The sequence below is a fragment of the Pinus tabuliformis genome, chromosome 1_1 (assembly GCF_031772625.1).
Source record: "Pinus tabuliformis cultivar Carrire ecotype Pingquan chromosome 1_1, CPIR1, whole genome shotgun sequence".
In the NCBI taxonomy this organism is placed as follows: domain Eukaryota; kingdom Viridiplantae; phylum Streptophyta; class Pinopsida; order Pinales; family Pinaceae; genus Pinus; species Pinus tabuliformis.
The window spans coordinates 863,340,056-863,353,905 of NC_142297.1; the positions used below are offsets into that span (position 1 = coordinate 863,340,056).

A 13,850-nucleotide genomic window follows, 5' to 3' on the forward strand; every position below is an offset into this window, starting at 1 on the left:
GTTATAACAACTATTCCGGAGTCAAAATATCTTACAACTTTGTCAATAGATAAGTGGACTAGATTGTTTGTCACATGAAACATGACTTAACGTGGGAGAAGATTCCATGAAACAATATTTCAGGGCACAAGTATCTCTCAGTAGAGGGATCAGTATAAGATATAGAGGAAAAAAAAGCAAGCTAGAGGTAGAGGAAAATCTACAGAACATCAAGCCATTGTCGAATTGGTTTAGCATCAGGGTACATCTTAATTTCATACACATTTCTTTTTGGATTGATACCTAGAATTCTTCATAAGACAAGGTAAAAAGATCTTTGAATTCCTGGAATAGGGCTCTATAGGTATTGACCTCATCAAAAAAGCAAGATGCATCAATATGTAGATTTTCGACAATGTCGGGTTTAATTGAAATGTTGAGAGGGATAGTCTCTTTAATGTTATACAAGTTCTTTTGGGAATCAAAAGTGTAGATGGATACGAAATTCGTAGATAAATTAATGATATGGGGTTGATAAAGTTCACTAATATTATCCTCGAAGGAATCTAGCAAGGAGGAATGATGATGATGGTTGTTCCATGACGCATCATCCAAAATTATGATCTCCATGATGCTCTCATTAGTGGAAAACTTACGAGAGAAAGGATCAGAATATGTACCATAATCTAAATAATGATCAACCCAATTGATCGAAGAGGAAGGATCAGAACAAGCCGCACAAGCCGAATAGATGGCGTCATAGTAAAGCTCAATGGGGCTAAGCAGCATACAGTCACCAAAACTGTTGATATTAGATTGATCTTGTACTACCCATGGATCAAATGGAGAAGAAAAATAAGATATCATATTAATATAGGCAAACGAAATATATTTGTTAGGAAGTGAGGGAGGAAGAAGCAAAAAGGTTCCCATAAGAGAGGAATCCTTAAGCATTCCAACCTCAACATGTTGATATGGGTGGGGGGTTTCCTCCATGATAGGGACACTTCTAGTAACTGAAGATTTAGTGGCAAAAAAAGTGAGTTGATTGATGGCTACGATACTTCCTTTAATAGGAAAAGCGATCATTCAAAAATATGTGGAGACAACTGCATCCATGGAATAGACCCACGTATGAGCTAGTAGAACATTATGATCTAGAGGTCCGTCGATAACTTCGATTTTTATTGATACAATATTGTCACCTATTTTTGCTTCTAGAGAATTAAAAATGCCACATGGTTTATATGTTCTTCCATTAAAATATTTTAGAGTGGTTGGTGAGTGACTTAATTCGGGAGAACCAATAGTCTTCCAGAAAGACATGGACATAATACAGGTTGAGGCTCCTTCGTCGAGAATGGAACGATGGATATTATTACCATGAACAACATCCTAGATCATGAAATTTAATTGATCTGGAAGTCGATGTGTATAGTTCTCATGGTTAGAAACTATTAGGTTTGAATCTGAAGGATCAATACATCAAATTGTTGAAATAAAATCCTTCTATTTAGTGTGAAAATTTTGCAACACCTCAAGAGTTGACATAGTTGATGGGGCTTGAGCCAAATCCTCAAATATGTTGTAATTTTGAGTAGATATTGCGTGAGGGTCGAATGTCGATTTATGGATAATGCCCTTGGGAGGCTTGATCATTAATTCATTACGTACAACATTTGGAGTAGGATCCAATGGTGATGCGGTTGAATAGGTAGGTTGATTAGTAGCCTAACCCTTCAAGGGATTCACATTACCATAGTCCTTATTTTGGGTGGCCTAAATAACAACATTTTTTGGCTTAGTAGAGAAAAGAATCAAAATCGAGTTAGAGGAAGCATGATCCTTGGCAACCATATTGGTCTATTGATTCAAAAACGGGTCGGTCAACACACTGGGTGTAGCAGATGCTTTAAGGAATTAATAATTTGATTCAACTCCACTGAGTCTCGACAATCATGAGTGAAATTCTCCTCATTAGAGATCAAACATGGATAACAAGGTATTTGTTTTCTTTAGAAGACTAATTATTTTGTTTACCTTGTGGAGCATTATCTTTATTCTTATTATCTTTGCCTTTCTTCTTACTTCCTAGTTGCGAAGATTTTCCTTTGGATGATTGAATAGCATTTATGGAAGTAGAAGCTTCATGAGTGGAAGGAGAGCTGTTATGAAACCAGCTCACAAAAAGATAGAAAAGATAGATCAACGCCTTAGAAATAAGCCTCTTTGACAGGGAAACCTCCTTTGCATTACACAAATGAAAAATTCTTGGATGATACAAATGACAAGACCTCCTTTCTATATATAGGAGTCTAAGGGGTCATCATATAATTAGAGCCGACCTAACAATAATATTGTAAGGGCACAAGAATAACAATATGGGGATTACATGGGCACAACAATATAATAAGGGGGTTGTACTAATAACAATAAGGGGTTACACTAGTAGTATAGGGACCTAACATGCCCCTCTCCTTCAAAAAGTGTTGTCCTCAACGCTTGAGTAGCTCTTGATTCTTCTGTATAAAATTCTTATCCTCCCATGTGGAATCTTCAGTGGTTAAGTTCTTCCACTTGATGAGATACTTTGAAATTGATCGATTTCGTAGCTATCAGGTTATTGTTTCTGTTACTTCTCCAGGTTTCAATATGATTTTTCTTTCCTTGTCAAGTTCTGGCAATATTGTTTGAACTGGGATCTTCTACAAGTTTTGAATGAGTGGCCACACTTCTTCGTCCTTCTTCCATTCATCCCTTGCTTCATTTATCCAATCTAGTTGGATAATAGAAATAGCAAAAAACAATGCTTCTGCATCCTCATCCTTTCTTAAGAGTGCATTAGCAAATATTTTGCCTCCTTTTTTTTTAGATTATTTCAAATACATAACCCAACATATCTGTGACCCATTTTTTATGTTCTTCTAAAGATAATCTTTGTTCTAAAAAGTATTTAAGACTATCATGATCCATTTTAACTTGAAGTGTCTTCCCATTAGGTAAGTTCGCCATTTCATAAGTGCACATAGTATTCCCAACAATTCCTTCTCATAAATAGCTTGCTTGAGATGTAGCCGCAAAAATAACCAATCGCCTACATCAAGACTTCTTTCACTGCGATGTTGATCTTCCCGTTGTTTCATTTGATTCTGCACCAAGGTGGCATTATCCTTTAAAAGTTGGAGAACTTGTTGTTGGTGCTCGATGTGATCTTTCACCACTTGAATCTTTTTCTTCTTCATATGTCCTTCTATCCTGAGAGTTTGAGGAGTCATAATTTCTTCAAATGCATTACAAGATATGGTTGGATTGATTTGTTGATGCTTGATGTGATCTTTCACTTCTTGAACATTTTTCTTCTTGATATGTCCTTCTATCTTGATAGTTTGAGGAGTGGTAATTCTAGCCAATGCATTACAAGATATGGTCAGATTCAATTCTTCTTTCTCAATGTGATCTTTCACTTCTTGAACCCTTTTCTTCTTGATATGTCCTTCTATCTTGCAAGTTTCAGGAGTGGTGATTCTTGCCAATGCTTTACAATATATGGTCGGATTCATTTCTTCTTTCTCTGGGGTTGGTTCCTAGTGTATATCCTCTTCTTTTGATGTTTCTTGATCCTTTTCTTCCTCCTATTCATAATCTATGTAAAACTATTTCTTCTCAACACATTTATGACCTTTAGTGTATTAGCCATCACAATTGTAATAAAGCCTTTTTTCTCTTCTTTCTTCCAATTGTTGTCGTGTAAACCTCGTAGATTATGGAAGGCTAGGAGAAAAAACACTTCCATAATTATAGTCGTGAGTGGTGGGATTCCATGTTTCCATCATTTCGCTTTCAATTTTTGTTGCCAACCTGAACTCCTTCTCCAATGAATCAGGTTCCCAAAGACAAACCTCATGTTGAATGTTATCCTTTAAAGTCCCCATGAAGATATCAATCCTTTGCTTCTCTGGAATATCATTTACCCTTATATTCAACTTTTGAAAGTCCTCAATGTGCTCTACCATTGAGCCCTTTGTTTGAGATTTATCAATTGCATAAAGAAGGTGTTTCTCTTGGTATCCTCATAATGTGTTATCATTTCCTCTGTGAAAATTGACCACGTGTCAAGTGGTTTACAAGAACAAAGCCCTTTATACCATGAAAATTGATTCGGTTCTAAATCATTAGATGCTATACATACCTCTTATAATAGTGGTACACCATGTAGATCAAAATATTTCTCTATTTGTATTATCCAATTTACCGAATCCTTGCCATCAAACTTCCTCATATCGTTTTTTCTTGATTTTGGGAGCTCGACCTTGAAACGACTGTAACTTTGTAATATCAGATCTTCCAGTTATAAAATCATGACTTATAGTAGCCCTCCATGTCCTCCTTCCAATGCCACCAGTCTGACCGAATTTGGATTCTCGAAGAAAGAGTTATGCACAATCTCCCAAGATAGCCTGATTATATACCTTTTCAGAAGAGTGAACTTGTATGAAGTGACACGTGTTGTTGTTTCAACCTTAGGATCGAAACGCTATACACAGAAAACTACAGTCTGTCCTATTTCTGTAACTTCTTACGATATTTCAATCTGGTGCTCAGAGTGATAGTTATGACGAGTTTCCCAAGTTCATTTGTTTAGAATGTAATTCGGTAGTCTGTAAAAACTCTAACTTCTTTAGATCATATCTCTAAAACTATAGCAAGGCAAGATCTGAAATTCAGTCCCGAGCTTCACTAAGTGTTCAGTTCAATTGGGTTTTAATTCTAGAGTCTGAGCATTCGTAGAAATAATATTATAGCGAAAATTCCATGATGATCTATTTGAGATGAAATTCTGGAGCTTGCAAAAACCCTAACTTCCTTAGTTCAAATATCTGAAAATATACCGAGACAGGATCTGAAATTTAGACCTGTGATTCAGAACAATTTCTTCTCAAATGATTTTTTTTTTCACTTCTGAAACATTGCAGAAAAAAGTTATAGCGAAAATGCCACGGTGACCAGTTTGGAGCAACGAAACCCTAGAATCTGAAGCTCTGATACCAAATTTTATGAAACCAGCTCACAAAAGGATAGAAAAGATAGATCAACAACTTATAAATAAGCCTCTTTGAGGGGGAAACCTCCTTTGCATTACACAAATGAACAATTCTTGGATGATACAAATGATAAGACCTCCTTTCTATATATAGGAGTCTAAGGTGTCATAATATAATCAGAGACAACCTAACAATAATAATGTAAGGGCACAAGAATAACATTATGGGGACTAAATGTGCACAGCAATATAATAAGGGGGTTGTATTAATAACAGTAAGGGGTTACAGTAGTAGTATAGGTACCTAACAAGGGCATTGAGCACTGATAACAAGAATTGAATGAGATGATTTACTTGTCGATTGTTGGCTGGTAGAACCAATCATGACATAAGTATCATGTGATTATTTACTAGGATTTTGAGAAATAGTATTGATTGGTCACAAAGAATTTGGTATCTTATCATAAATCATACAATATTAGGTATAGATGAGATCCAAGTACTGGGCATAAGTAATCACCTGCTCTTTGGTTACGAGTCCACCTTGTTGAAAAGTGTAACTAGGTTTGGTCTACATAATGAAATGTGTAATTGTGATTTTACGTAATTAATGTAATGAAGAAAAAATAAAATAATTTTTGTAATGCTTCTCTTATGGGTTTCATGAGGAGGGAATTTAATTTTTAGTTAAGGCGCCCATTGTGAGCTGTTAAAATTGCTCATAAAGTCAAATTGAGTCAATATCATGTATGAAGGACTCTTCATGCATGTTACGTTAGTATATAAGTCAAATGAAAGAGTTAAAAGGACCTTCAAGACCAAGCTCAAGCACCACCATCAGGTTAGCCTTAAATGAAATAATGAAGCTACACCAAATGACATGTCAACCTAGCAAAATATCCAGTTGACTTATTTCTCATGGGAGAACCACTATAATAGGAAGCTTGGCCTCCATTTGGAACTGATATTTTTGGTCAAGGACAAGTATACAATAAGAAGTGCAAGAATAACTTGGGAAAGAGCCTCATAACCAACGAAGAGAAGAAAAGTAAGGGAAAAGTATATGGTATTGTTTTTGGTTATGTTTTGGGTTGAGTACAATCCACACATGCAAAGTAGAGGTGTTCTTTGTTGCAGAAAGAGCCAAGGTATTGAAGTCACTTTCAAAGGTCAATCCAAGGATAAATTCAATTGAAGGATCAATCTTAGTTAAGGAGGAATAGTTTTCATATCCAAGCGAAGAAGTTTGACAGGCAATATGTCTCTCAAACACTGTAACTAGGGTTCCTAAATTAGGACTGTAAGTTGTAGGTCTATTCCTAGGATCGAAACTCTGAAAGGAAAAAGAGAAGGAGGAAGAGTTAAGAAGTTTGACTATTGTTGACTCAAGGAAAAAGGAATGTTTCAGGGAAACTTTGTTACTTGGTCTTGAGGAGGAGAATAGTTCAATGGTATTGGTCTTGGTATTCATCAATTGAAGTGTCCACAAGAAGAATAATTCATTTGGGTTTTCCTCTCAAGTATCAGAGGTTTTGGCCCTGGCTAATTGCCTATATTCTATGCCTCTTGTGTCTTTTTTGTTTATGCATTGATAGTTGTTCGATGAAGAAGAAAACTATAATAATCTAATTCAACTCCATTTATTTTCCACATTAAAATATCATTTTTGTCAGTAATATATTTCCTAATACCACTTCTCAACACCATGTTCTACCTAAATAATTTCAATCACTTAAGGAGTCTTTGACATTAAATAATTTCCCATTATCGAATTTTGTAAAGCTAAAAAATTGTTTTTTTTTTTTTTTTTTTAAATATGGAATTAAATCTATAAAATAGGTACAAGTTCAAGGCCTTTTTGCCAAGCTCTTCCATATACATTTGATATTCGACTTAGTACATAGGTTAAATGATATAATTTATTTTTATGACATTTACATTAACTTTATAAAACATGCTATTAGCTAACTGGTTCTAAATCTTATTATAGAGTTTTAACACAATAAGATTTTATATTATTTGATATTGTTAAATAATCTATATTCAATGTTTTATTGAGGACATTTGACTTTTAATGTCAAGTATTATGAACAAATATTATGGATTACATAAATTATAAAAGTAAGTATTTTGAAATTAATTTCTGACCAAGTTAATATTAAACAAACATTTCCCATTTAAACTTGGCTCGGGATAAATAACTATCTTAGCTAAAAAAAAAAAATTAAACGAAGTTTCTACATTCCAAATAAAATGTTAGTTTAATTTATAATGAAAATTAGAAATCACTTTACATATGGTCAAGTGAGCTAAATGACTTTTATATACTTAAATTAAAAATAAAATATTTTTAGACCATCCTAATAGTAAAACATTATGTAATGTAATATGATGTTATGTGATATAATCTAATATTATGTCGATTCAGTCAAATTATTTAAAGCACAGTGGTTAAGTGTATAAAAAACTATGATTTCGATTCTCAGAATTTATACATTAGATTTTAAACACTGATGGGTCATCCATAGCTTTTACGAGGGAATGGTTTAAAGGGTTTAAGAGTTTATGCTCATATGTTCCCTCCATTTTCACTTCTGGATTAAACATATGAGAGTGTGTTTATAGGCCCTCTTCCTTCATAAGAAAAAAAAATCAATTATGATTTTTCTTCTACTAAATCTAGTGTGAAGTAGTCATAAACTTGGATGACTCTCGTACAATCTATGGCTATGCAGAATTCTCTGTTGTCATCACTACTATAGGTTTTATTAGTTCCCTCCTGGATGACCATTTTCCTACTTTTCCCACTATTTTAGCCATGTTTCACTAAGACTTATTCTAATTGATTTTATTGCAGATGATAAAAATGATGAAATCGAGGAAATATTGAGTGAGATTGACATGAACATGTTCTGTGGGTCATTATTGGAGTTTGGTAGAAGGGATCTCTAGCCGTGTGCAATTGGACTTGAGGTGAATCCATCCCATAAAATTAAGGGCTTTCTTAAAAGGGCTAGCATATTTCCCTCCTGAAGGGGAAATATGGGAATGCAACTCTTTAGGGTTTCCAGTTATGGTTTTTGAAGGGTAGTTTGAAAAGGTTTTAACTTGTTTTTCTGTAGTTAGTTCATTTAATAAGTTCATAGAGAAAATTTTACGAGGTAGTGGATTTAATAATTTAAGCATTGATGCTCATATATTCCCTCCATTTCTAGTTGTGTATTCAATATACGAGAATGACACAGACAATGGCCCTCTTCCCTCATACAAAGAAGATCAATTTTGTCTTTTTTTAGCGGTAGTTGAAAACATAAATAACTATCTTACAATGTATGGCGATACCAAATTCTCTGTTGCTGCGATCGCTACATTTTTTGTTAGTCCCATCTCACATGCAATTTTTCTTGCTTTTATTGAGAGAATTGATCTATTTGTTTCATGTTTGTCTGTTAGGTGTCATAGTGAGTTTGAATTCAGTTCAATTACTAGTTGAGTCTAATTGAATCTTACTCAAGTTATTTATTGTTGTTGTTACCTTGTCTTTTTTGTACTTTATTTAACTATTAATTAATAATAAGAGGAGTTGTTCACTCCATTTCTATTTTTGAGTTCATTCTTATTCATGTTTTCTCCGTCTTAAGCTTTGTCATGGTATCAAAGTGAAAGGTTGCATAAAAGCCCTTGAGAGAAACATTTGAAATTGTGGAGAAAAAGAACTCGAGGAGGAGAACAAAGTTGCTATCTACTTCCAAGTTAGTGAAAGCCAAGAACAATCATTGTATGTTGAGCTCAAAGAGAAAGTTGATTTTTTTTATAATTTTTTTAATGAGGGGTTTTATTAACGCACTTTAGAATCTCGAGTGGTCACACTATATCACACCACTTATACACTTTATGGACTAACATGCCTCTCTTAACGTAGGTCACAACAACTCAAATTTAAATGACGGAACAACATACTAGGCCACAAAATTCTACAACTTCTAATTAAGCAAGATGAGTTGCGCGACAGCTAGTCCCTGCCCTAAGCTATTGTTGGTCATCCAAAAGCTCAAAAAACTAGTGAATCTGCAGTTCTAGATGATTTTGGCTCCATTGAGGATAACTTGGACCTGTTGCAGAACGATTGTCTGCTTTTGACCACAACAGCTTCCGCAAGAATGATGCTCTGAAGACCTGCAGATGGTGGCGCGGCCTGCTCTGGGTTCTTGATCTGTATGATAAAGGACCCCTCGAGTTCCACGTTCAAGGAGTCTTGAGGCTCATGTTTCCCTTCGGGACGAGGGAGCTATCAGAGAGAGCGGAAGACTCATAGAATGAGTTTGTTCATTACATTACAAACATAGAAATTTATACACAGAGACAACCGTAGATGCTACAGCAATCTACTGATAGCCGTAGATGCTACAACAATCTACCGACTGACATTTATGGTTCAACAACAATGGCCGACTATCGCTGCTTGTTGCCGACTAACATTGATGACCCGCCGACTTCTAGAACCTGCACTTTGAAACATCTGCTGTATTATCTAAATTAATGTAGCAACTACATTAATGCGGGTGGTTGGAATTAGTTCCTTTTCCTTTGCTGGTGTAGTTTCATTTTCGCCTTTCTTGTCATAAGATAGTGATTGAGCTTCTCCTTTCTTGATTGCAGGTTAACATTCTTTGTATTCAACATTGCTTCAGGTTCTTGGGACTTATACTTGTCCTTAATGCTTGGAATTTCTTCAAGTTTTGTTGCTTCTTCCTGATTGTCAATATCTGCACACTCAAAAACAATGTTAGATTCATAAACAGAACCATATTGATTTTTTTCATCATTCTTTTTGTAAAGAGCTTTGCTTCCTTCATTTTTCTTTGCTAACATAGTTGATTGATTCATGTCTTCAACCTCTTTCGTCAATTTTGTTGCTGCAAACATGTTGTCCTGCATTTGATTTGTGTATGGAGGTAGGCAACTCTCCTCACCAAAAAACAACTCATATATAAAATGCTTTTCATGCATCATATTTAACCACTCATCATGGGATACATAATTGTCATCAAATTTGACTTCATAAATATCTGCATCATTGGGTGTTTCCTTAAGATCACATACTGCTCTATTGTTAGCTAAAGACATACTTTCAGCCTTAATCCCAGCTATGATGCTTTCAACACAATCACTTTTAGCAATAACACCTTCATCAACATTGGCTTTCTCATTACCCTCCATACTGTATTTCATTTCAAGAATATCCCAAAATATTTTTGCATCGCATATTTCACCAAATTCATATAAAATATTAGACAAAATATTTTCATCTAAAGCTGATATGATGAGAAACAATGCTACTGCACTTTTACTTTTACATTGGAATTTATGGAAATTCCTTGAAAAAATTGTGATAAATTTACTGAACCAAGCAATCCCTCCATTTTTATTTCCCAAAGTTTAAAATTTTTAACTGAGAAAATTGGCAGAACTGGCATTAATCGTTTCAGTATTGCATCAGTGTCTTCAAATTCTTCTATCTGATTCAGATCTTCTTCTACAACTATTGCCATTTCATTCGTTCTCCTCACTTGTTTAAATTCTCTTCGAGACTATCTCCTCTGTTGACCCATCACAAAATTGCCAAAATAGAGTATTGTAGCCCAGTTAGTTTATACCACAAAAATTCATCTGCCTTGAACCGAATTGTAGATGAGATGTTCAAAATGAATATAGCTAGGAGAGTTGGACAAACCACGCTTTGAAAAAGCATTAGAAGTTTGATTCTGCTCACTAAACATGTGTTGGAAGGAAATGTTTGCAAAAGAGAGAATAAGTGACCTGGTATTCTCCATCCAAAACCAGGGAGGGAACCTAGAGAGCATTAGATTCCTTCCCATGGTCATAAGGCCAAAGTTGAGCCCTATAGCTTATAGCTCTTATTAGCATGGAGGCGATGGAACCAATTGCAGGGCTAAATTAATCACCCTTTGGGGCTACTTCAGTGTGTTTTTTTTGGTTGGAAAAATCTCAGTCGACAGATTGCTGTAGCATCTATGGTTGTCGGCAGATCGCTGTATCATCTACAGATGTCTCTGTGTATAAATTTCTATGTTTGTAATATAATGAACAAGCTCATTCTATGAGTCTTCCGCTCGCTCTGATACCATATTAGAGAGAGTGGAAGACTCATAGAATGACCTTGTTCATTACATTACAAACATAGAAATTTATACATAGAGACAGTCTTATATGCTACAACAATCTGCAGACAGTCGTAGATGCTACAACAATTTGCCAACTGACATTTATTGTTCAACAACAATGGCCGAATACCGCCGCTTATTGCCAACTAACATTGATGACCCGCCAACTTCTAGAACCTGCACTTTGAAACATCTGTTGTATTATCTAAATTAATCTAGCAACTACATTAATGTGGGTGGTTGGAATTAATTCCTTTTCCTTTGCTGGTGTAGTTTCATTTTCACCTTTCTTGTCATAAGATAGTGATTGAGCTTCTCCTTTCTTGATTGCAAGTTAACATTCTTTGTATTCAACAGGAGCTCCAGCTTGTAAACCAGGTGGGTATGCAATCCCTTCTTTGAGTCAGTTGGGTGGTGTCGCAGGATTCGGTACACGCCTTCGGCCAGAGGCCTCGTAGCAGGTTTCAACCTCGTTCCCTAGGTAGCTGTCTCATATTGCTCTGCACATACAGAGCATTCATAGGCTCCTATTAAACTGGTCTACAAGTGGCAGTTATATACCTTCCGATAGGGCTTTCTTTATGTCTTCAGTGCTTGTTGTGAAGATTTCCACAAAACGCCAGTAAGGCCTAGTCCTCTTGGAGGGGTCAGGGAAAGTTGGTTTGATTGCAGTTATATACCTTCCGAGAATTCAATGCACAGACTGCACGGACTGATAAGACCTGACGCTGACCAAAAATGTCAATCTTAACCGCTGGGTCTGAAAACCTTTCACCTCACATTAGAATGTCAGGGAGCAAGCAGAGTGCACCATTGACGATTGTCGTCAGATGATCAGAGGAGTCGACAAGGACAACGATGGCTTCGTCAATTTTCAAGATTTCCGGAGGATGATGACGACGATGTGCAGAGATTACAGAATTGTAGCGTATTTTTGGGGGCTTTTACAGATCAGATCTTGATTTCTTGAAATGGTGTCTAGATGAACTACTACCACCATATACCTAGCAGCACCATTCAATAAATCCATCATTGTTTGACTTGATATTTAGCAATCGTTGCTGCAGGAGCCGCTAATACAATGGGGATCACAGTAAGTAGGGATCTTGCCCAATATCACAAAGCCCAGTGTGAGCAGTTCTCGATACACCATGCCCAGGAGGGTTGTTAGAAGTGAGGTAATTCAATGTGTTTGAACAGTTCTATTACACCATGCCCAGTTAGTTGTGTTCTTTGTTTGTGAACAAATTACAGGAATGGCAAGTGGGACCGGTTAGGGATTTATTTATTGCATTGGCTATCCCATATTTGCTGCCTAAGCTCTTCACCTTGCTTGCTCAGTCTGGCTGGGAAAATATCATCAAACAACGTTCTAAACCCAAAAATTAGGCGGCTTGACGAAGTGAAACAAATAAGACGAAATATGGAATGAAACACTAGGCGGCTCAACATGTGGTGAAAAATAGATCAACGAGTTGGTTTCGAAATTGGAACAGAAGATCTAAACCTGCAATGGAATCTCAGTGGCGATGTTCTGAAATTCTGGGGGACCCATTGCCTTTTCTCTGCTCACAACATTGTTGCTGCAGCAAGTTCTGTCATAGGCCCATTCTTACCTCATTCTTCCTTCTCGAGCTTACGGCAGGGAGTAGTTGCCCCGCAGCCTCCTTGTTTATCATCATCACAGCCATACAAAGAAAACCAATTTTTCACAAAATATCATATATATCTTAATACTTCTCCAACATAAAACTAAAATTCGAAGTAACTAAAGTTTACCTTTTACGATATCAATGTGTGATCATCATTACCAACATCAATCCAACATTCTTACTCTCTCTATATATATATATCTATATATATATATATATATATATATATATATATATATATATATATATATGCCTGGAATAGTTCATAAAGTAGTCTGCATTTCATTTTAGACCAAAATTAAAAAATAAAAACAAAAAAATTAAAATTGTTTGAAATCCCAAAAGTTAAATCTAACCTTCTTGGAATCTTGTATAACAGCGGTCACTTGGAAAATCTAACGTTATGGGAATCAGAAGGATTATGACATGATACCTCAGTGCAAGAATAATACGGTTTTCACCCAAAAATGAAGTTGAAGAAGTGCATCTACTCTCTTTTGCCACAGTCAACCTTGATATCCTTTAGTATCCAGCAACAAGGCTTTGATCTACTCGGCTGTAACATCGCCCCATATGGATTGCTCATGACTTGTGTAAAACAACAGAGTTAGAGCATTAGCTAGTAAAGTGTAATCCAAAATCAATTGAAATATTTCGTTACCTCAGCTTGATATACATCTAGTGCAAATCCATTGAGGCAGCTTATAGCTTCTTTCTTAGGCGCACAACAAAGTACATCCAGAACCCTGATTGTGGATAGAAGTAACCCGGGCTTCTACAACAGAACATGTGGATGTTCAGCGCCTTCCCTTCTCTTGTCCTCACGTCTACATGAATCTCTAACACAGAGGATATCAAAAGCAATTCTCTTCCTCAGTGATTACATTCATAGCTAAAATAGATTACAAGCAATCCAAAAACAAGACATGATCACACAAAACCATTGAAACTTGTGTACAGAAGGAGATTTAATGGAACATGTGACATTTCACT

At 35.7% G+C, this 13,850-nt stretch overlaps 1 pseudogene; it reads right to left on the minus strand.

Moving 5' to 3' along the window:
- Positions 1–9,071: 9,071 nt before the first annotated feature.
- On the minus strand, positions 9,072–12,235 carry LOC149217005 (uncharacterized; annotated as a pseudogene).
- Positions 12,236–13,850: the final 1,615 nt, after the last annotated feature.